The sequence below is a fragment of the Vanessa cardui genome, chromosome 15 (assembly GCF_905220365.1).
Source record: "Vanessa cardui chromosome 15, ilVanCard2.1, whole genome shotgun sequence".
NCBI classification, from domain to species: domain Eukaryota; kingdom Metazoa; phylum Arthropoda; class Insecta; order Lepidoptera; family Nymphalidae; genus Vanessa; species Vanessa cardui.
This window is the reverse complement of record NC_061137.1, coordinates 4,873,510-4,896,523: the sequence shown is the minus strand read 5'-3', so window position 1 is coordinate 4,896,523 and position 23,014 is coordinate 4,873,510. Positions and strand designations below refer to the sequence as shown.

Genomic DNA, 23,014 nt, shown 5'->3' with positions numbered 1-23,014 from the left:
GAAATATGGAATACAGATTACTGTAAAATTATGGAAAATGTGTTGCAATTTTGATGTAAACATTGCATGAGCAATCATAGCCATTAATCAATATATGTTTGAAAGCAACAAATGGAGCTCATTTATAACGTCTAAATGAGCTCCATTATATATATAATAAATTGCGATACTAAACAATCTGTGCAAAAAATGTTATAAAAAAACTGCACTAAAAAGATCGATAAGTTTTATGCATTTATATCATACTGTATCTTCATATTGTTATTAAGCAAATGTAAAATATATATTCCGACAAAATAAAATCATTAAAAATAAAAAATAAAAAAGTTGAATCTATTCTCATATTTAAACGTAATAAAAGCACGGTTTCATTGTTACCAGTGCCATGAATGCGGACTAAAGTATTCTCTGTAATGTTTAAATTTGGTGATCCGACAAATGATCTGATCAAAACGTTTATTACCATTTACGCGCTTAATGTATTTCGAACAATGCTCATGTAGACACATAAAGTGGTATTGTGTAATTGTAAGTGATTATTCGGATGGCTAACTTAACTAACATATTATGTATGTAAGTGTAGTACCAAAACGAAGAGATTTAATCTTGGTAGTCGTTAAATTGTAACCAGAATCAAGATAAATTTACATTGTGTAATAAAATTATAATTATGCAAAGAATTTATTGTGCAGCCTAGATCGTTTTAAAAAAAAGGTATGACTTAAATGCTGAGTTATAACTTACTCTAAATAATAAGGTTGTACACATTTGGAAACGTATAAGTAATAGCAGTAAATAAAATAACCTATACTTCTTTATTGTGCACAAAATGTTTGAATAAATGTATATTAATAATACAAAAGAAGTTATTAACACTTAAATTACTGTAAATTTACGTCCAAGCTTCCGATTGCAACTCCACCGTTATGTAACGTTGTTTTTTCATTACAATTAATAACTCAGATTATTTGCGCCTCGACCAAGGATGTTCGTAAAACGAATGATTTATTAATGGATGGTTAATTAGAAATAATTATATTTGAATTTCGTTTCACGGACTAGATACTAATATTAATGTTTAATATTAACTCAACGAAAAAAAATATCTTGCTGTGAAAAAGAGTTATGAAATTTTTAACGTAACAAAATTCGAAAATAAAAGTTATTTTTATTTTCACATAGCATTTAGGTCGTTACGTGTCTGACGTTACACGAGTAAGGCCGAGGAGAATCTTCGTAGATTTTTAGCATCACATGAATGTTACAGAAGGTTCCGTATTACGTCTATGGATATCAAGATTAATAATGATGATGATGTGAGCAAATACAGATGTATCATTCGTTACTGGAGCATTTTATTACCGAACAATTCAATCGGTACTTTTCCTCATACTATTTAGACTCCAGAGTTTAATGCTAGCATGTTATTTCAAGGTCAGAGGTTTTTGTTTACCTTTTCTTATTCAAGTGGAGTAGACTACATAATAGTACTGTTCAGACATATCTTATAATCATGCGTATAAACTAAGCTAACGGTAGTCATGTCATATCTATCTTGAATTTGTTCATTTGCTTTACCGTCTACATAGGCACCTTAAAGAAATATTCATCCTTCAAACCGGAACAGTACATTAATAACTATTACGGTTTGGAGTTACTGTATGTGGGTGGTACCTTCAGACGTGTTTGCAAAAAGCTCCGCCGCCACGTATATAAAATTTTGTATAGGATTTTATTTAACGCCACTTTCGATTCAAAATATAAATTATATAGAGAAGAAACGTCCAAAACTCAGTAAGTACCGTTTTTTATTCCACGAATTAGTATTGTTATCAAATAAAATATTCTATCATATTTTAATTATCTTAGTCAGACACATATAAACTTTATTTCACATTAAACTTGTGTTTAGGTCTGGTATTTGGTATTTAAATAAATAATTACTTAAAACTATTTACGTTAAAAGTATTTTTATCTAAATAATTAAAAAAACAACAGTACGTATAAGCCTAAAGGTGTGGTCTCATCAATTACATGGTTGAGTGAATATAAGTACATACATAAGATTTTTTTGTTCGTCACGGTGTCATTTTAAAAAGCTTCTTAAAAAGTTTTATATATGTTTGTAATAACAATAATAAATATGTACGAAAATGTACCTGTAAGCTTTCAACAGATTGCTAAACATAAAAGACTGGAGTGAGATGAATAAGATCATGCCATTGCTTATTTAGACTGATTCAAACAAAAGATCAATCAAATGAAGGGATATTTACCTCAATCCGTATCGTGTAGTTATATCATTGCCAAATATTAAGGCGTCCTAACCAGACAATACCGATATTATTATAATAGCTTTGACGAATTTTTATATATTGTTCGTGTTTTTAAACTAAAATAAAATGAAAGATAATCACTACTAGTTATGTTAAAATGGAGTTAATTGTATATGACCTTTATACTTCATTCCATTCCTTATCATGTCTAAAACTAAAACTCGAATAGAGCATTACGCAAATTGTTTTTTAACATAGCGGTTTTAATTGAACAATTTTAGTTTTGATCCGTGCAGGTCCATATTTTTACATACTTTATATTATTTAATCGTAAGTTTCAAAGTTCACAGTGAGCAAGAAATATAATCCAGCTAGCATCCATATGACGCATCTCCGCCATATGTAGTGTTTCCTTGAAGTCGCCAACGCGATAACAAACCGTTCTTACGCAGAGTATTTTTTTTAAATATTTACGTATTTAAAATTACACAATCCATTGACTTATTCATAAATCCAACACAGACTACAAACGTCGCTTTTCTAAAGTTCAATCACCACAATGGCCAAATTGTCACGCATTGGTGACCAATTTCTCTGTAATTTCTTTGTCAATGAAAATTGTATCAATTTTCTGCGCTTGTACTATAGGTCACTTTAAAAAAGATACAGCATACCCAAATTTATCAAGTATTTTAGTAGAAACGCACATTGAGACTATGGAAGTATATTTAGAATTTTTAGTTCTTTTGGATCTAAATGTTTCTGTTACTATAATTCTATCCTCGTTCAATCGAATAGGGCCTCAACACGGCATGTGTTAACTGCATTGAACATTCCTGGTCCATCTCAACGCGTTGACCTTCCATTAATTTAAAATAGATTACGCTTACGAGGGCAGCGGGAGGTGAGTGTAGGATAAATAATACGATTTTGCAGTTGTCATATAGTGTCCTTATTACAAATATAAAGATAGAAAACCTTTTTATTTTAAAATGTATATTAATATTCTAAATGTGAAAGTAACTCTATCTGTCTGTCTGTCGCTCTTTCACGACCAAGCTAATGAACTGAATTTGATAAAATCAGATGTGAAGAAAACTTGAACTTCAAGGATGAACATAAGCTACGTTTATTGCTCAACACATGACAACCACCCCCTAAAGGCGAGCAAAGCCGCGAGTGACAGCTAGTACTTATATATTTTTACATAATTTAAAACCCTCCACGTAATCTTACGTATTATATATGTAGTTAGGAATGCTATATGCTGTTACATTACTACATTTCACGGCATACATATGATTGATGTTAATAATCATAGTGACAATTTACTCTTCGCAATAGTTTTTGTTCTTGCAGTGATTGATGTACTGACCGGTACCAGAAACCGTTACGTCATTTTATACAGCGTTATAAAACAAATAGCGACTTGAAACGTATTACTGTTTATTTAATATTTTATATAATCTAACTTACTTTTGTATCAATTTTTTTTTGCATTAAAATATGCTTATTTTAGTTTATGTATTTAATAATAATAATAATAAATTGGCATACAACCTAACCTAACCCAAAAACTAAAATACACCCTATCTTTTCTCATTAATTAAATAACATTTTCTCATTAGTTAAACAATGCTTTATCATATTTAAATTAATGATACCATGAATAACACGCACATTAAAATGATGTAGCAAATAAAAAAAAACGAATAGTGCTGAAAATATTATCCGGATACGATATTTGTGCACATGTGTAGGGTCACATGGCGTTTTTTTTCCTGCACTAGTAGTTAGTAGCACGAAGTACAGAAAAAATGCGTAACATAAACATTGCTATGTAAACTTGTTGGTAATGTTAGTATGGATATTTGCCTAAAATTTATTTGGACTTTATTTTTTGTTTACATGTTCTTTAACCGCGTTGTCTATTTTTGTGATATTCACGTCACAACGTCTGAGTTGTTTGTATGATTACATGTATGACTAAAACTGTAACATTACCCATCATATTAGTGAGTAATCACTTTTCAGAATTGTCTGAAGTATTGTGGATTCGTTCATGAGTTATTTCCATGTCTGAAATCTGAATGAACTAACTTTAATGTATTGAAACTTTTAGAAGTACTAGATTGACATTAAATTACAACAACCAAATTACGGAATATGTAAGTAGCATCTCTTATTAAGTATTGTTGGATTTGCGCTTCGCCTATACCAAATACGGCTAACCTTGCAAAAACTCTCCAAGGACGCGTTCTTTCTGTCGCGTTCTCATCCGGTCAGCATAAAGGAACTGCTCCCCTCTCTTTCCACCCTATTTCGTGCGCCTGAAATTACATCAACGCCTTAAATATAGTCTAAGCTTCAAAGAGATGATTTACGATCTATGTGCGTACCGACAAGTTTACCGCCCTGTCTTTAATTTGGTCTCATCTCGCTTCGTATATCGTGACATTTCTGTTCATCCTCAAACCGTAAGACTGGACACGTTTGCTTATCGTCTCTTTCTATCCTATAACCTTAACAACTTACGGATACCTTTTCCTCATACAGCTTACTTGCTTTAGAAACTTTTAAGTATGGCCGCATCGTAATTATTGCTGTTTCTTTCACTCCTATACGCTACTACCTCTACAGTTCGGTGTAAATCTGTGTCTCAAAAAGCACATTTAGCCAAGCATGCATATTTGTACGTGCATTTCACTTAAGTTTATTTGTATTTTATTTCTTAGTCGTACTATAAGCAGTTTGCTAATAGAATCATCACTGAAATAAACAGGAATATATGAAATCTTACTTAGGATGTCAATGATAAAATAATTTTGCAGGTAACAATTTTGCTATTTCTAGGCATTTCAAAAATAACATTAAAGCATGATCGAGAAAATTTATGATGTCAATTTAACTGCAGTTATTTTCTGTATGGATAGCCGTCGGTACAACTTCGTTATGCAATAGTAATATGGCCTTTAAATGATATATGTACGTAGTTATAAGTGAGTTGCTTAATCATCCACAAGTTATTCATCCACCTTAAACAGGCATATATACAGAATGTTTAAGGAAACGGAATTGTAAGTTAACTTAATTTATTTTAAATTTAAGTAAGTTGTATTTTCCATATCATAATAGTTTTGGTTTACCAATAGGAATAATCAGCATTTTAAACAAAATATATTAAATATTATCAAATTCATCAGTTATTTTATTTTAAACCCCATTCGGTCCATTAAAATGTGATCAGTTTTTGTTTCAAAGCACGTATTAGCCGAAGAAAGTCAGGTCGTATAGACGGTCGAACTGGATCCTACAAACGTCGACCGGTTTGACCGCCGCGAATCCTGGTAACACCGCCCGTACTCTCAGCTAGATGAACGACCAATACACGTGAAATGTGTGTATCTGTATTTTGTAAAAGGACGTTGTAATATTGTTCTATATGCGTACCACGTTTAGCGAAAGTGACGTGACGGATAAACGTTTTCTCCTTCAATTGCTTGTACGAATATAATGGATTGCGTCGGGAGGAAATGACTGGACGAATATTGCAGTTTTAGTAAGTTGTTATTGTTACGCATAAATGATTTGAAGTTAGCAGCAGGAAGGAAACTTATGAACTCATACAATTAACTCATACGAGTATATCATAATGTTCATAAAGGGATATTTGAAACACTAGAAAAAAATCTTGATTTAAAACTATAACCCGCTATTTAATTTAGGATGTATCAAGTATACAATAGGTTCAGTTTCATAAATTTCGTCCTTCATAAAATGATACTGCGATAGTGATCTTCGTTTCAAAGTAATAAACCTGCCTCAGTGAAATCAATACTTAGCTACATTCGTGAAGGCCAGTGTAAACCTGTTTAAAATAGTGCATAATGTGAGGATAAATATATTGATAATTTGGGTCTGCCTTCTTAATTGACGGTTGAAGATCTTTAAAACGCACTATCAATATTACTACAAATTCTTCCTACAAATCTTTACCTTGCTGCTTTACTTTCGTCTTTCGTTATTATTTCAAGTGTATAACGCTTAATAGTTGGAAAAATAATAACTAAATCTATACTAATTGCTCAAGTAACTCTGTCGGTGTGTCCGTTGCTCATTCACAGCCAAACCACTAAACCGAAGAAAAAAAAACGGTAATTTGTTTGACTCGCATTCACGCGTTTAATTTGACGTAGATTTATATCAGGTGCCATGAAATGGGATTATAAGATAAATTTGTAATACATTACTTAATTACAATTCACGATTGGTGAGGCTAGTATAATTTCCATTTGATTACGATTACAATACTTACACTATTTAAAATGTATCCAGGTGTAGGTCTATTGTGTATTAATATATCACGTGCGTTAAAGAAACCTCAAAAGGGCACGTGTGTGTCGTCATGCTGATTACCACATATGTTAAACATAACAGTAATTATAATTCTAAAAATATACTTACTTACTTTTACATGGAAACGTCTCCTAATAGCCTGTTTACATCGAATCATATCCTTTTTGTATTTTGCCACCACTCTTGTCAAAAATGAAATGATATTTACGTAATGTTTATTAAATGGGTAAGACGTCTTGTAAACACCATGTCAGATACTTTTGTATTTTGTTAATAACTTACAATATTCACTCTTGTCAAAATTGTGATGAAATTAACGTAGGTAGTGTTTTTTAAATAGGTACGCTGACTTGTAAAATTCAAATAGTATAATTGATATCACAAAAATAATAATAAAATCAACTTTCATCTGATCATTAGCGTCAAATATTTGCAGAACATTATAGCATAATCAAGTTACTTTCTCTTTGACATTATTAAGTAAAATAGATCAATTTAAAACCATGTCAATACAATTAGTCTTATAAATTGTCATCGTCATAGCGAACATTGTAGAACATGATATAACTATAGTCTATACCAATCAAAGAAAGGTATATACAAACATTAGTTTTACTTATATCATGCGATTTGCTAATAGCTCGGCTATATTGTGTACTACTAACGTTCTTGATTATCATATATTTAATGATACAACACTAGCACAACACATTTTTTCGAAAAACGAATAAACTCTTCTAAGACAAATGCTATAAACTGGCTGATTAGTCTATTAAATTAATTGTCAGAAATATGTACAACGTCGTATACTTGGTTTTGTTGTAAATGACGTAAATATCTAAGAGGAGATTTCAACTACCCTCGTAAAACAAATACGATATAAAAACACTGAATAGTAATGTGTTCTAAGATTCCAAATTACTTGATATATTGATACTCTAAACCCATTAAACTAATGGATTTTAAAATTGTCAGCTAAAGGTATTTTATGACCACCTCTCTAAAATTAAAGCCTTTTCTATATTAAATATAATACACTCAGTCAACTTAAGGACTTTATTTACAGCAATCACATAATCCTTTTTGATTTTCGTTATATTTCTTTATAGAAATGATCTCAACCGAATATATTAATAGCGTTTCTTGAAGCATTTGTGTCTACGATGTATCAGATTTCTTTATTTAATATTAAATAGTTTTTAGTATATACAGAATCTAAAACTGGCTTATTTTGCTAAATCTAAACTAGATCTACACATAAGCTTTTAAAATCCCACGATACATTTAAACAAACATTTAACATTTTTTTCTGCAAAACGTTTTTATTTGAACAATTAAGTACATCTCAGCTACATTTTCGAAGTGCGGTCAATGAACTTATATCGCCGTTGCGATAATACCAATTTGATCTAGATTTTCTTGCTTTATTTCCTTTGTAAATAAATGACGATAAGAATATGTGCAATGCACAGATATAGGTTTAAAGTTAACAATTGATTATTTAAAACGAGGAAATGATTTCAAAATATTGAACATATAAGACACAATTGACGAACATTTTTAATTTTAAGTAACAAATATTTCTTAATTATTTAGTTAAGAAGTTGAGTAATATATTTGTAACTCAAGAGTACTCCATTTACTAAAGAATTTTCTTAAAGTAAGCACCTTTCTCTCGATAGTAAGTACACGTCTATAAATAACTGACCTATTGTATTGCTTCATGAAAGTATTTTATAGTCAGATAAACAAAACGACCTGTTACCTATTGAGAACGTCGCTTACATAAAATATGATTCTTGGACAAAACAAAATTGTACTGATAAAACTTCCTGAGTCGTGAAGAGACATACCGTGAAGCATAATATAATTTTTTTAGTGACCCACCCCGGCTTTGCACGACTAAATCTGGCAGTGTTTCTCTCCTATGTTGTGCATGTATTATACATATAAACCTTTCTCTTGAATCAATCTGTTTTTAAAAAAAAAACACATCAAAATCCGTTGCGTAATTTTAAGGAACTAAGCATACACCGGAACAGCGATATACAACTTCTTCAGTACAATCACATATTATATACCGCCGTTTCCTTCAAAATATATTTACCTAATCGTTGCTTAAAATAAAGTACTAAGGAATGTCAAAAGTTTTTTTCAACAGGGCAATATGGTCACACCCCTTGGAATCTTCTATCACCTAACCGAAGTCCTTGAACGTAAGAAAGCAAATAGGATTATTTGTTTAGAGATGTAAGGAATTCGTTCTGTAAACAAAGAAACGAAACGTGTTAATCACAAAGAAATATCAAATGCACAGTCGTACTCTTTTTTATAGTTCAAGATAAACATTAAATAAACTTAGACATAGCACTAGTTGGAAGTATGAATAACTTATCTTATAATTTAAGGTGAAAAGTGAGAAATGCTCATTAATTCAATCACAAAGAAATATTTCTCGAGACACATTAAACGAACATAAAACGTCTGTACACGACGATAAATAACCCTCTTATAACTTAACTTTCAAACTTAATACATACTATTTCACTTATATTAAAGTTATAATATTTAACTCTTACAGAATGATCCCAGCAACCTAAAATAGTCTGTTGAAATAACATAATATAGGTTAATTTAAAAGATCAATATAAACGTAGCTCATTTAAGACATTATTGTTTTTCTCAGAATTAAAAACCCGTATTTTGTAAAGTTTTCAGTTGATATTTAAATGTAGGCTCAAAGGAAGTTCATGAAGTAAGCGAAATCTTAATTTTAAACACAATTGCCTTTGCATCATTGTAAATAGTAATTATCATTTATTCGAATAGTCCAAGAAAAGTCCATCAAACCTACAAAAGTCATGGCGTCGACAAGTCGACCTACATAACAACAGAGGTCATAATATACTTACAATGCGCTACCAGAACTATCCAAGAGACATACACCTACTTATGCACATGATAGCTGCATTATAGTCTTAAATTCTTCCATTAACATCTACGTTATGAAGAAATTAATTTGTTAAATATCGTTGACAGTATATCTCGTATATATACGTAAGTAGTAATTTATTTACATAATAAATTTACCGAAATTTGAGCAACCATATGTTTGATGACACAATGAGATATTTATTTAAGCAGGTACTTGATTAAACATTGTTTGAGCAATCATTTGACCGATAGTCAAAATGTAATCGTCAACGCGAGTAGGTGGTCCGACCTTATGTAGGCGTGTACCTACATTTTAATCTTTGTGCGTTTATGTGTGATGACGTAAATGCATTGATATTCAATAGCATTCAGAAAGTGAAAAAAACAATTTTGTCCAAATATTTGTAACATTTATTTAGCCGAACTAATATCTTAAGAAATTGACCAATTAAATATTTATGGAAGATATAGTAGTTGGAAAAATAACCTCAAAATCTACACTTATAATACAAATACAACAGTAACTCTTTGTCTGTCTAAATATTGATCGCCTTTCGCCGCATTTTTCATTCATATCATTTTTATTTATTTTTTGATTTTAAGTGAAGCGGATGTTGACTATCTAATTTTTTTTAATATGGATAGATTAAGCGTCTTGTTTATATGAGTCAGAAACTACTTCGAGGACAATTTCAAAGGAAACTTGCGAATAAAGCAAAAATAGACTTTCGAAAATGCGGATTTAATACGTCACGCGGCGTAAACTACAAGGATCCCTCGAAAGAGCTGTAATCGAACTCAGCAAAAAAACTTTGAAAAAGACCAACTATATTTCGTACATCATATGACATCACATCACATACACAAAATTTGATTAAAGATAGTAAGAAATTCTGCCCCATATCGCACCCTAACTGCGAGCCGTATAGGAGTTCCATCACTCCATAGTATAAAACAAAGTCGCTTTCTCTGTCCCTATATCTTTAAATCTACGCAACGGATTTTGATGCGGTTTTTTTTAAAAGATAGTGTGATTCAATGGGAATGTTTGTGTATATAATACATGAACAATATAGTAAAGAAACACTGATAATTTTAGAAGTTTGCGATGTGATGTCGTAATAAACAAATTCTGTAGTATATTTAGTATCAGTATTGCACCCGTGCGAAGCCGGGGTGGGTAGCTAGTCAATTATAATATTCGACTATGATAATTACATAAACATAACCACATTACGGAAGGTGACTCAAATATCCAAATAACCTATAAATAAAAGATTCGACTGAGTATCGCTAACGTGCTCCTCAGAATTGTTCCGTTCCCTTCCGTTCCGTTATTTGTCGCGCATATACATAATGCAAATTTAAGACTTATGTCGTAAAAAAAAATACAGACGAATTGATAACCTCCTCCTTTTGGAAGTCGGTTGAAAAACCAAACTATTTATGTATATTGGCGTGAAATAAAGATGGTTAGTGTACAATAAGTATATTCTATAAATGGTTAAATATACAATTGTACCTGGATTTATACCAGTAAGCCATTACGATGTGCGCGAGTAATACATGACATAAAAAATTGATTGTTGAGATCTAAGACATTCATTAAGAGTAAGAACATTCAAAGAAGCGAGGTCAATCAACAATACATACATACCAAGACTGGAATGAAAATTCTTTGAAATAAATTAATTTATGGACATTGAATGGCTGAAAGTAAAGACCCAAAAGACAATTGTGACGATTCTGTTTCTGATATAATTGATGGAATTTAATCTCACAGCCAGTATAACTACAGGCACAAGGGACATAACATCTTAGTTTCCAAGGTTGGTGGCACATTGACAATGTAAGGAATAGTTAATATTTCTTACGGCGTCATTGTCTATGGGTGATGGTGACCACTTACCATCAGGTGGCCCATATGCTCGTCCGCCAACCTATGCCATATAAAAAAGTCTTAAATCTTCACTAATAATGTCGTCACTCAAACATGCACAAGATAAGCAAACAGTAGGCGGCCATATATTATTTGTTGTTTGATGGCTGGGTGCGGCAAAGGCCATATGCTAATGCATTGGTCTCGTCTTGTTTCGGTTGACAAGTGGCTTACAACTCTTAACTAGCTGACACTTTTACTTTCAACGATAATTCTTTACACAATGCATTCAGTTGAGTTTCAGAAAATCTTATTTTTGAAGACAAATAGGTCTTATTTTGAAAATTAAAAAGGGGGCTTCTACTTAGAGCCTATTCCAATGGATGTAAATTAAATAAGATAAAAGACAGTATATAAGGAATATATACTGTCCATAACTAAGAGTTTATGATTAATTTATCTTATGTAATGCTCTCTTACACTTAAATATTTATTTGCAACGTTCAAAACGCCATTTTTTCGCAAAACATAGAGAATATCATAGATTAATCAAGGTCTCGATCAATAATATCGAGTCAAATTTTGCTTTTTTCCTGTTATAGTTGGAATAGAGTATGTCATAGATTCAGTTTGTTTATTTGACATTTATTTAAAGCTACATTGTATTAGACTACAAATAACACATTTATTGAGATATTTAAATATAATATTCAATATATCAAAGCGTGTACATACATAGACGTATTCAAGATTTTATCAATAGATTCTAGCCATTGTGTATATATAAACACATGCGTACAAATTATCGAGGTACATTTACCTACTTGACTTAAGTGTTAATTTAAGTTGAAATACAGGTGCAGCATGTATGTACTTTCATAATAATCTATTGAAATGTCAATCCAACCCAAATAAGCTAGAAAGAGTACCAATAGCGTTAAAAGCTGTTACACGAAACATTTTTTTATTTTCGGTTTACAGTCAACTATTTTTAATATAAAAGCATTCACCTCTCAAATGATGCAGCATCATCTAATTAAATAAGATATGAAGTGAGATATAATGTTTAAAAAAAGAATGAAATAGATAAAAAAACACCATAATTAACAACGGTGTGGCGTGCACTTCCTCACTATAAAATACAATATTAGGTATAAGCCAGATAGATAAAACATCGCATTTTATTATAGTCATTTTCTTAAATAGAGTATAGCTATTGAAATTAATTATAAACTTAACAGAATGGCGCCGATAGTTAAAAATGATTCACAAATCGAATAGTTTATTAATGAAGTAAGAAAATACTCATACAATTCTTAGTAATAAAATGTAACGTCAGTGAATAAAGAAATACCAACTTTCCGAAAGTTTAGTCGACTCTAAGATATCATTATACCCAAAAATAATAAAATGATTCCGTTATCTAATAATTACTATTATATTAAACTGTTTCTAGAGGAAGAGGAAACTGAGCTGGTGTCCACTACCTGTGGTTCGGATATGGGTATCTGGCACCTGCCTTACACAAAAAATGTATACAAACTGGTCTATTTTGGGGACCACTATAATACACCGACTTCGAGCCAATGAACCGTGAATTATTACTTAAACGTCATGTTTTTATAATTCTATAAAAAGAGCGTTTACGTTAAACTCAGACGTGATTTATTGAACTTACTTTTTCTGTAATAGTAGAATTGTATTCTTAGGCTTTGAAAATAACGTATAAAGTTTATTGTGAAATTTAAAAAAGACGTAGGTATTGCAATAAAAGAATAATATACGAATAACGAAACTATTTCTCGACTTAAAAATATATAAAACACCGGCTTGTGTTATAACGGATTATTAAAAGAATAGAAAAACTTTTGTTCGCGTTAGCCCCATTCACTTTTCAGCTAGAGCCGTGGCTCAGTAAAATACATGAGAAAAAAAAAAAGAATCTGACTCACTGATATAAAATTCTAAATTTGAATCTCCCCCGCCTTTTCTTAATGGGACGCCACGCTATTATATCACACGACGCGGTTTTTATTAAGATGACACAGCGGTAGAGGCGTAATTTCATTAGGTTCTTTAATGTGTTTCATTGTTACAATATACTTATAGGAAAATTTCATAACAACTTACTTTTATTATATTCATGTTATAATGTTAATTTTCATGAGATTTTGTTCATGCAGTTTGATTATTATTGTCATTCCTGTGATAAATAACTTTTTATTTCAGGCATAAATGATAAATTTAGTTGACAACAAAGCAAAAGTAAAATGAATGTTAAAATGACTTATAAATGATCTACGCACGTAGATTTCGTTTTCGTTCACGTAACTCCTTTTTGTGACACTTTTTTATTATTTATATACAGTTTTAAATTTTCGCCTAGTACATATATTTCCCGTTGAATCTGCCGGAGTATAAATTACCGCAGTACAAAGTTTATTTTACATCCATGATTGATAATTTTGCCCTGTATTGATAGCACCGACCGCAACCATAAATCTTTCTAAGCAAACAGTTACGGAGTCGTGCGCCGTAACATTTTTATTATTTAAGTCTAGGTTGAAAGAACATAAATTATATGACCATTATTATGGCGACCACCATTCATTCAAGTTTCCCAATTGTGCTAGAAACTTGCAAATACAAGTGTTCTCAGTATTAGTTCACTCTAAAAATCCGATATATTTATATTATATATTCGGAAAATATCTAGTGGGCAAATTCTCCCAACTCATAATAGTAGTGATACGTTCCCTATGTTATATGCACAAAAAATATAACCCCAGCTTAATCGTAACAGAAGAACGATTACACTTATTTATATCAGTCCCATAGTAAAATCCCGATAATATTCGCAACTTTGGCAACCTTCGTGGTCGAGTACCACTCCGAGTTCTATTCCCGGCTGCGTCGAAAAAAGTTCATTACTTTCCTATGTTGTCTTGGGTCTGTGTGTTTATGGTACCGTTGTTATTTCTGATTTTCCATAACACTAGTGCTTTATTAGCTTCCATTGGGTGATCCCCGTGTAATGTATGTGATATTGTCCAATATTTATTTAATATGTAGCAAATCTAACTACTGGACCGTTGTGTCTGTAAAATACCCGGTTGAATACTTGGATTACATTTCCATTCGTTTGCAATGAACTGACATTTTGTTAATAAAATTGGGGCCCTGGTATAAATTATGACCAAGCTTTACGTACTTTCCGTAATTTAAAATCAATACCTTTATTGGAAATTTCGCAACTGAAAAGCCCGACGTTTTTCGTTGGACAGACTTCTACTCTACGGCCTTAATAAAGGCTTACTATTAAACTACTGAGACAAATTAGCAAATAGAATCATAACAGTGTATCTAAAACCTACAAAAACGAAACCTAGTCTGTTATTGATCGACTAAAGTGGGTCGAGAGGGGATGTGTGGTCCGTGATCACGACGACCCCCTGCGGATCAATAGTGAATATAGGACAGATATAAAACAATCATTATTGTGAACTACTACGTAACGTAGTACTAAGACAATACAATATAATTATACTTATTTTTTATATTATTTTTTATGTAATATAATTTAAACATTATGATCATTTTTTAATAAGAACTACTAAAGTTTGTACTTAAAAACAGCTTATATTCTCAAAGAATCATTACGTCACGCTTTGTAACTATTAACACGATTAGTTATTATGTAATTTACGGTCTTTTATGATCTTTTTGAAATTTGCCTTTTAAAGTCTTTATTGTGTATTCCCCTGATACAATAGAAAAAATAAACAGTTTGCGGTTCGCCGTCTCTATGGCGACGGGGTTCGGATCAATAGCACATCCCAGCGATAGCGGCTTTAACACGTAGTATATACTCTACGTCTGAAGGCTTTACCCAGTTCACTGCAAATACGAATCGTCTTCATTACAGTAAATAATAAAGTTGAAAATAAACCAATCAACATCGTTTTCAGTCTAGATTTTTTATCGCTTTTATACCTATAGTATATATGTATATGTTTTCATATGACATATATCTTTGATGCGGAGTTTCGTTGGTGTTATCTCCTGTTGTTAAGAATTTAATGACAAATAATGTTAAATAAATTATACCTATATTTATATATGTTTGTGAATGGGTTTTAACATAGTTTGATCGATGAAAGTAGGCATATATACGAATATACGATCGCCATGACAATCGTGTATGTACACAAAGGCCGGCTACGTTTGCTTGATTTTACAAGCATTTACTCATAGCCTCTGACGAAAAACCCGGATCACATGCTTAAAACATTTAATTTAACTTTTTTACTCTTATTATTTATCTGCTATACTCCATTCCATCGAAAAAGGAATTAAAATAAACAAACATAGAATTGCGTTTTTGATGAGATTTGCTAAAAGCTGAAATATATTTTACACTGCTAAAAGTTCTTGATTAATGTTCCTCCATTTATAATACAACGCTATCCTACTTAACTACTTTTATTCAATTAAATTTTACTTCTTAAGTTTCGATTACAGCCTCGACGACGTTGTAAACGCTATTATTTTCGAAAATCCATAATGAATATCACAGATTATTCAAGCTCTCGACCAATTACGTCACGCCAATTTACTGCCCAATTTTTCACGACAATTTTTTATTTGACTTTTGTCTTTTTGTGATTGGAATAGTTTAATTTATATTTTTCCTCAATTTTAATATTTGATTATTTGAGGCATTTCTTTTCCGTTAATATGCTTTCATGAAACATAAATAACTTTGCCAAAATGACCTGAGCTAATAAATGTCAAGATGGCATTTCAGCCTTTGATTTATTAGCGTGCTCTCTGCATACTCGGTCTTATACGGCCTACTAAGCCATTGTGTACTTTGATAACATAAATACCACGAACTTAACCCCGTTTTTTGTGTATCATACACTCTGCACACAGATACGACTTTGTTTGTGTGAATTAATCTCGTAAATGTTTATTCAACGTGTTTTCACTGGAAACAGATTTTGATATTTTCGCATTTCGCTTATATGACCTATCATAAAAGACTTTGAAGAATCATGAAGTAATTATGAATAATACGAAAGTATTGATCTAAGTATCCTCACGCACTTTCATGCCTTTCACCACCATTCATTGACCTATTATCAGATTTATGTTTCTTGTCTCCACCACAAACATGAAGTCATCAGCTTTCCATCATAATTTATATGTTATATTTTTAGGAGAACAATTTTGAAATCTTTTATGGGACAGTATTATTTAAATATCTCTATTTTAAAGTTAGTACTAAGACTTGCTTTTACGGCTCTTACCAAATATCGCTAATTTCAATCCAAACGAATACTAGCCACACTTTTTTATATCTTGTGAAAAAATATATGTATATACATAGGGATACATGTAAAATTCTCGAGTCTTAAAAGTTTCGTAACAATGAAACTCCCAAAAATAGACTTATGGCCTTACCATACGAAAAAAGTAAGGATCGTATCGCATATCTTAATAATTAGTACATATTCTACGACATTAAGCATTCTTCTAAAACATTATTTTATTAAATTTAAGTGCAAGACTATCAAGTCTAGTGCTGGGCCAAGGCCTCCTTATTTGATAAGGAGACGATTTAGAGGCTTCACCAGCGTTGAACACAAATTAATTTATAAGGACAAAATTACGCGAATAGCTCAGTGGTACTCATGATTCCAAATTACGATCTTCGACTAAGATCCAGGATCAATTAAATGAACTGTCTTATATAAAATGAAAAATATGTTATATCATGCATAATATGCAATAAAATATAAATATATCGTAATTAATATGATTTTTGAGATTTCATATTAATAAAAAAATATCATTTTTTATAAAACCTTATAAAGTGACATAAGACCTTATTACATGAACATGCTTTTGTACTTTGTAATACCCGTTCCTTTTACGGCTCGAGAGGAATGTTGCGTCCAAAATCCAGTCTGACTTAAAGTTCCGAGAACCTGAACGTCGGAAAAAAAAATCGACGTATCTAGAGACTTTTTTATCGGCGTTTCGAGAATATATTACTTCAGATTTTATTTTAATTTTAAACAATATAACCGTGAATTTATGGGTCTAAGTAAGTTTAAATTTTACTAATACATTGTAAGTCTACCTCAAACCTATATTAAGAGGAAAGCAATATCTATTAATATATAAATAAGTAATAGTATATAAAACCAGCTATATTTTACTAACACATTGCTACTTGACTAAAAATATATCAATCATTTTTTGGAAATTGAAATTTAATACATAGGATATTATATAATATTATATAACACCCAATTAACACACTTACGATATAAAGTACATTTACATTTTGTAAGGTTTCATATGTAAAGCAAAACCATGTATACACAAGATTAAATCAAATTTAAATGATTTAACCCTAATTGTGATTAATAACTATTTCATAATAGTTCGACTTATACAAGTTACGAAAGCAGTAATATATTGGTTATATAATAGAAAGTAGACTTATACAGTTATTGCCTTAACCATTAGCCATAACCTACAATGCGCTGTCATCCGTGAAACAAAGGCTTTATGCTCCTTGCATATGTAATTACACCAATTATCTACACTGGTTCACATTTTACCCATAAATGCTTCAACTCAAATCGGAGCAACGCTTCTGAGCTTAGCTAAGTATAAGGACCATAATTTTGGAGTTAAGTTGAAATAAATTACGCCGTTAATTGATTTCATACGATATAATTAAATTTACTCACGTTTACGCGCTATGTAATTGACTGAAATATATCAATCTTTCTACAGTTTAAAAGAACCGGTACACATTTCTCAACAATCTAAGAAACCATGAAAATCGGTATGTAGCAATAACACCCACAACACACGAATAAAATTATAAATATAAAGGAATTGTGTAACGTTTACTAAACATTTAAAGCTTTTATATACGTAGGAGAAATTAATAGAATGTGTATCAAATCATGTTAACGAAACGATCGCTTTTGAAATTAACGATCACAATTAGTTGTGCGTTCAATAAAATATGTCATAATTTAATTACCCTTGTAAATAGTGTCAAATAATAAATATCGTTTAAACGCGACAATGTCGTAAACATTTGAATGTAATTAAGTCTTGATTTAATAATGGTCAGTCGTTGAGCGTACCATGAGAGATACTTGGAAGAGGACGCGAGATCAGACCTCTCTCTCTCTCATCATCTCCACATCAGATCTTTATTGGTTAAGGGTTAAAAGTTTTCATTGAATTATATTGTAAACAAAATATATTATTAAATTATTTCAATTGGGTCTGTTAAACGAACTTTTGATTAAATTTTTCAAGCGAATCGGGTCAATTACTGGCTAATGGAATCGTTTTATCAGGAAGGACAGACAAGTAATGACTTCAGATTGCAATAGGTTATTCATTTGTTTTTTAAATTAATTATCAAAGCTTTTTATCTTATTATACTGTCTAACACTCATCATCATTGTGGTGACTACAAATGTAACAGTAAAAGTACCCAATTACTTAGTAAAAGTTGTGATTTATCATTTTTATATAGCGATCTACTAAACAAGGACATTGTTTCAAAATTGAAAGCCTGAGAAGTATAATATTCTCAGCGATTTTATTTCACTCGACTCCCAAATGGTCTCACACTAAACAATAAGTCAAATCGTCCGTTGTTAACGATGAGTTTAAACGCAATAGCTAACGGTAAATATTACCATTGCCATATCGGCTTAGGTTTCGGTGCGTGTTCGGGGACACACGATACCTTGTACGCAATATCATTAGGAGATGCAACTTTCATTTCTTTAAAAGTAATAAAGACAGCTCACGTTTAATGTCTTCAGACAGCTAAGTACGGAAAGTATATACATTTTGCATTTCAAGTCGCTATTATAGATGTGTTTGTATAACCCATCCGGTAATTATCGAAGCTGTTTAATTAATACATTTATATAGTTTTATTAATCAAAAATTTAAATGTAAATTCGACTGAAATAGGTACGTTAAATTGTATTGAATAATGTTTTTGGTAAAATTATAATATCAAAAGTTTTACCTCGAGCGGGTTATTTATACGTCAGCTGATGTCTCGGTTTACGTCAACTTTAATTCGGTGTTACATAATTTATTTAAAACCTTTCAACTCTTGATTACCAAGAATTTTAATCAAGCGAAACCATATGAATTAAAAGCACGTCTCATGCTTCGAGTACCTTAGATATTGCTAAAATCAACCATCCTGAAACTCATTTACGACTTAAAAGCATTTTGATTGTCATCTTTTAATGGATCTGTATTACATGTAACATGTTCTTATACTGATTCGAGATAACAAACCAACTTAATTAAATGTATTTATGATCTTAAATGTATATCTGCCATCCAATTAGTTACGAATTGCATGTAACTCCTACTCGTATAGTAAGTGGATCTACCAAATTCTATTCCAATAGAAGAAGCATTAAAGATTTACGCATTGCATGCGATCTACCAATAGCTCTGCTATATTATACACTAGCGACCAGTCCGGCTTCGCACGGGTGCAATACTGATAGTAAATATACTACAGAATTTGTTTATTTACGATATTACATTACAGGCTTCTAATATTATAAGTGTGTCTTTAGTATATTGTTCATATATTATATACAAAAACCTTATTCCTAAATCACTCTATCTATTACAATTGACCACATTAAAATACGTTGCGTAGTTTTAAATATTTAACCATACATAGGGATATAGGAACAGAAAAAGCGACTATGTTTTATACTATGTAGTGATAGCAAACAGTTAATTAATTTCAAATTCTTATAGCACTTATTTACAAAAATATTCCCAATTATATCTTGTATTCACTTTCAATTTTCCGATATCAACTTCGTCTACATTCCACCACGCCAGTTTTCCTCGATTCCAAAACGAATACAATTGATTATCCGATATCGATTAGTAATATCGCGTTATTCAATGTCAACGTTGTTTATTTTGTTTTCATTCGTCTTGTGATTGGAATAGCCGAAACATTTACATTCATAATAGTAATAGAAATAGACACACACACGCTTAAAGTTAATTTGAATAAGCAATTAATGTGTGACTTATCGATAATAAGTGTCGACTACATCGTAATGTATTCTCTTTGAACATCGATTTATTTTATCAAGTGCCAATATTAAATTTGACCTAATGTTTACAACAGTAGTAATTAACGAATAATCGATTCGAGTGCTTTATTTGTTTTACAAATTGTTCGATATCGATAGAATGTAAAGAATTTTATAACAAAAGTCTGAATATTTCTAAAACAATTACTAGTACTATTTGGTTTACACGCTTTGAGACAAAATATTTGCAAAATCAAAGTGTGGTATTAAGAGGTTCCTTTATAAAAAAAAAAACTTCGTTGAGTTTCTTTCATCTCTCTTCTCTATTTTCTCATCCCAACGAATGTATTCAGAATTATTTTCTCTAAGAATGGTAGATTTTAATGCACGTATTCCTAATGTTCGATTTTTAAATTGTTAAAAAAAAATAAAAAAAAACAGAAGCAACAAAAATAATAAACTTCCCTATTCATACAAAATTAGTTTAACGCACGCAAAATAAATATGACGTTCAAATAAATTCAGTTTTTAAGTCTCACATTTCAGACTTTCTAAAAGATAATCTGTATTGTTTTATTTAATCGGTTAACATTTTTTATATATAAAAATAAAACGAATACAAATTATAGTATAAAATTATGTAGCGTAAAACTGTTCGCCATTCTGTTAATATTAAATTTAATGGCGAATAGTCATCTGCAAACCACATACCATATGGCGCTCTTACGTCAAAGGTCGTAATGACTACACCAGACCTCGTGTTATTGAGATTGTCATTCGCAACCAATAACAAAGATAAAACATAAACAGATGTACCTTACAATATAAAAAACACCAACGCAATTACAAAGAATCGATAAAAAATTGTGTAGGTATTAATGTAGCGATAATTGTACACACATAACTTTAGTATGCGTTCAAAATAAATTATACTTAAAAATAAGAGGAGCAAAGATAATATACTTATACAAAAATTGTCTTGTTTGAAGGCACAATTATTTCATTATTTACAGTCTAAGGTCGACTTAAAAGAGGTTGCATAGGATGTAAATAATGTCAGTCATACTTTTAAATTTACAAAGTGAAGTGCATTCTTTTGTTTTTTAGTTACTTTATCTAGAAAAATCTGAGTCAGGTACGCACTCGCATGTCGGAAGCATGTCAAGATGCACTCAACCTGCTCATTAGGAGCTTTCTTGACCGTTATAACACTGGAACTGTAACTAAACTATTCCTACATAGAGACCTTTGTACGTTTTTTTCATGTTTTTACACATGAGTAGTAGATAAATCTCATACATGTATTTGCGATTGTCGTATGACATATTGTACAATAAACTATGGATTATATTGATCTAATTTAGATTTATATTAGTATATTCATATATATTTTGTATTGTTAATTCTTTATTAATTATCGCCTTCATGCTTTTCTGATTGACCTTAAGGTTGATTGGCAGAGAATGCCTTCAGGCATTAAGTCCGCCTTTTGTCCCAAAAAATTGGTGGTCAATAAAGTATATAAATAAATAAATAAAAGTAACTCTGTATGTCTGTCTGTCTGTTTGTCGTTCCTTCACGATCAAACCGCTAAACCGAATTTTATGAATTTTGTTATGAAGGAAGCCTTTTTGCCTAACACATGACAACGAACATCCTAAAACGAGAGCAAAGCTGCGGGCGCCTACCAGTCAACAGTTATATGACTAATTCAGTCAACTATATATGTAGTTGATATGATAAAATTACTTCAGATAAGCAAACTTTCTCGGTTGCTACTTCAAAAGGTCATCGCAATTTATCAATATTTATAATTATGCGATCCAATGCTCGTGACAGATGACGAGGTTACATTTAATTGGTACTTTATTTATTAATTCTCTGCATATTTTATCCGAAATTTATTACCTTTGAGTGACTACCGATAAGTACACATTGTAACTTAAAACCCGCTGCTTTTTAATTACCTTTCCATCTTATATTTTATTTACGAGTTAATTTTACAGAGTGATTTCTTTTTTCTATAATATACCTTATTCTTATTTTTAACAATAAGTATATGATTTACCAGTATTTACAGTTTTTAACCGACTTCAAAAATGGTCCTCCTTTAATAAACCCCTGGTTATCAATTAGACTGTATAGTTTTATGTTGTACCTCAAAAATTTTGACTTTTTTTTATTTGAAACCTAGTACCTCCCGTTTGATCCCATTGCTCCAAGAATAACAATAACTGTATCTACATTTGTTTTGAAATAGTGTATTATTTGAAGTGGGTATTTTTTGTTAAAATTGTTGTTTATAATACATTTTATGTTGCACTAAGCTAAATAGCTACTAACCACTACTAGCTAACGTTACAAGCATTATATAGAATAGACCTTGCGCATAATATTTTATCATACAACAATTCCCCACCAGCTGTTATACAAAT

The 23,014-nt window shown here is 30.9% G+C and overlaps 1 protein-coding gene across 2 annotated transcripts in view; it reads left to right on the top strand.

Moving 5' to 3' along the window:
* Window positions 1-23,014, top strand: part of LOC124535623 (fasciculation and elongation protein zeta-2) — a 40,304-nt gene that overhangs the window by 5,807 nt on the left and 11,483 nt on the right. The window contains exon 1 of one of the 2 annotated variants that reach the window (XM_047111897.1): window positions 5,817-5,835. The exons of the other annotated variant lie outside the window; for it this stretch is intronic. The gene's annotated coding sequence lies outside the window, so the exon portion shown is untranslated. Of the gene's footprint in view, window positions 1-5,816; window positions 5,836-23,014 lie in introns of those variants that run through there. 2 annotated transcript variants of the gene reach the window in all.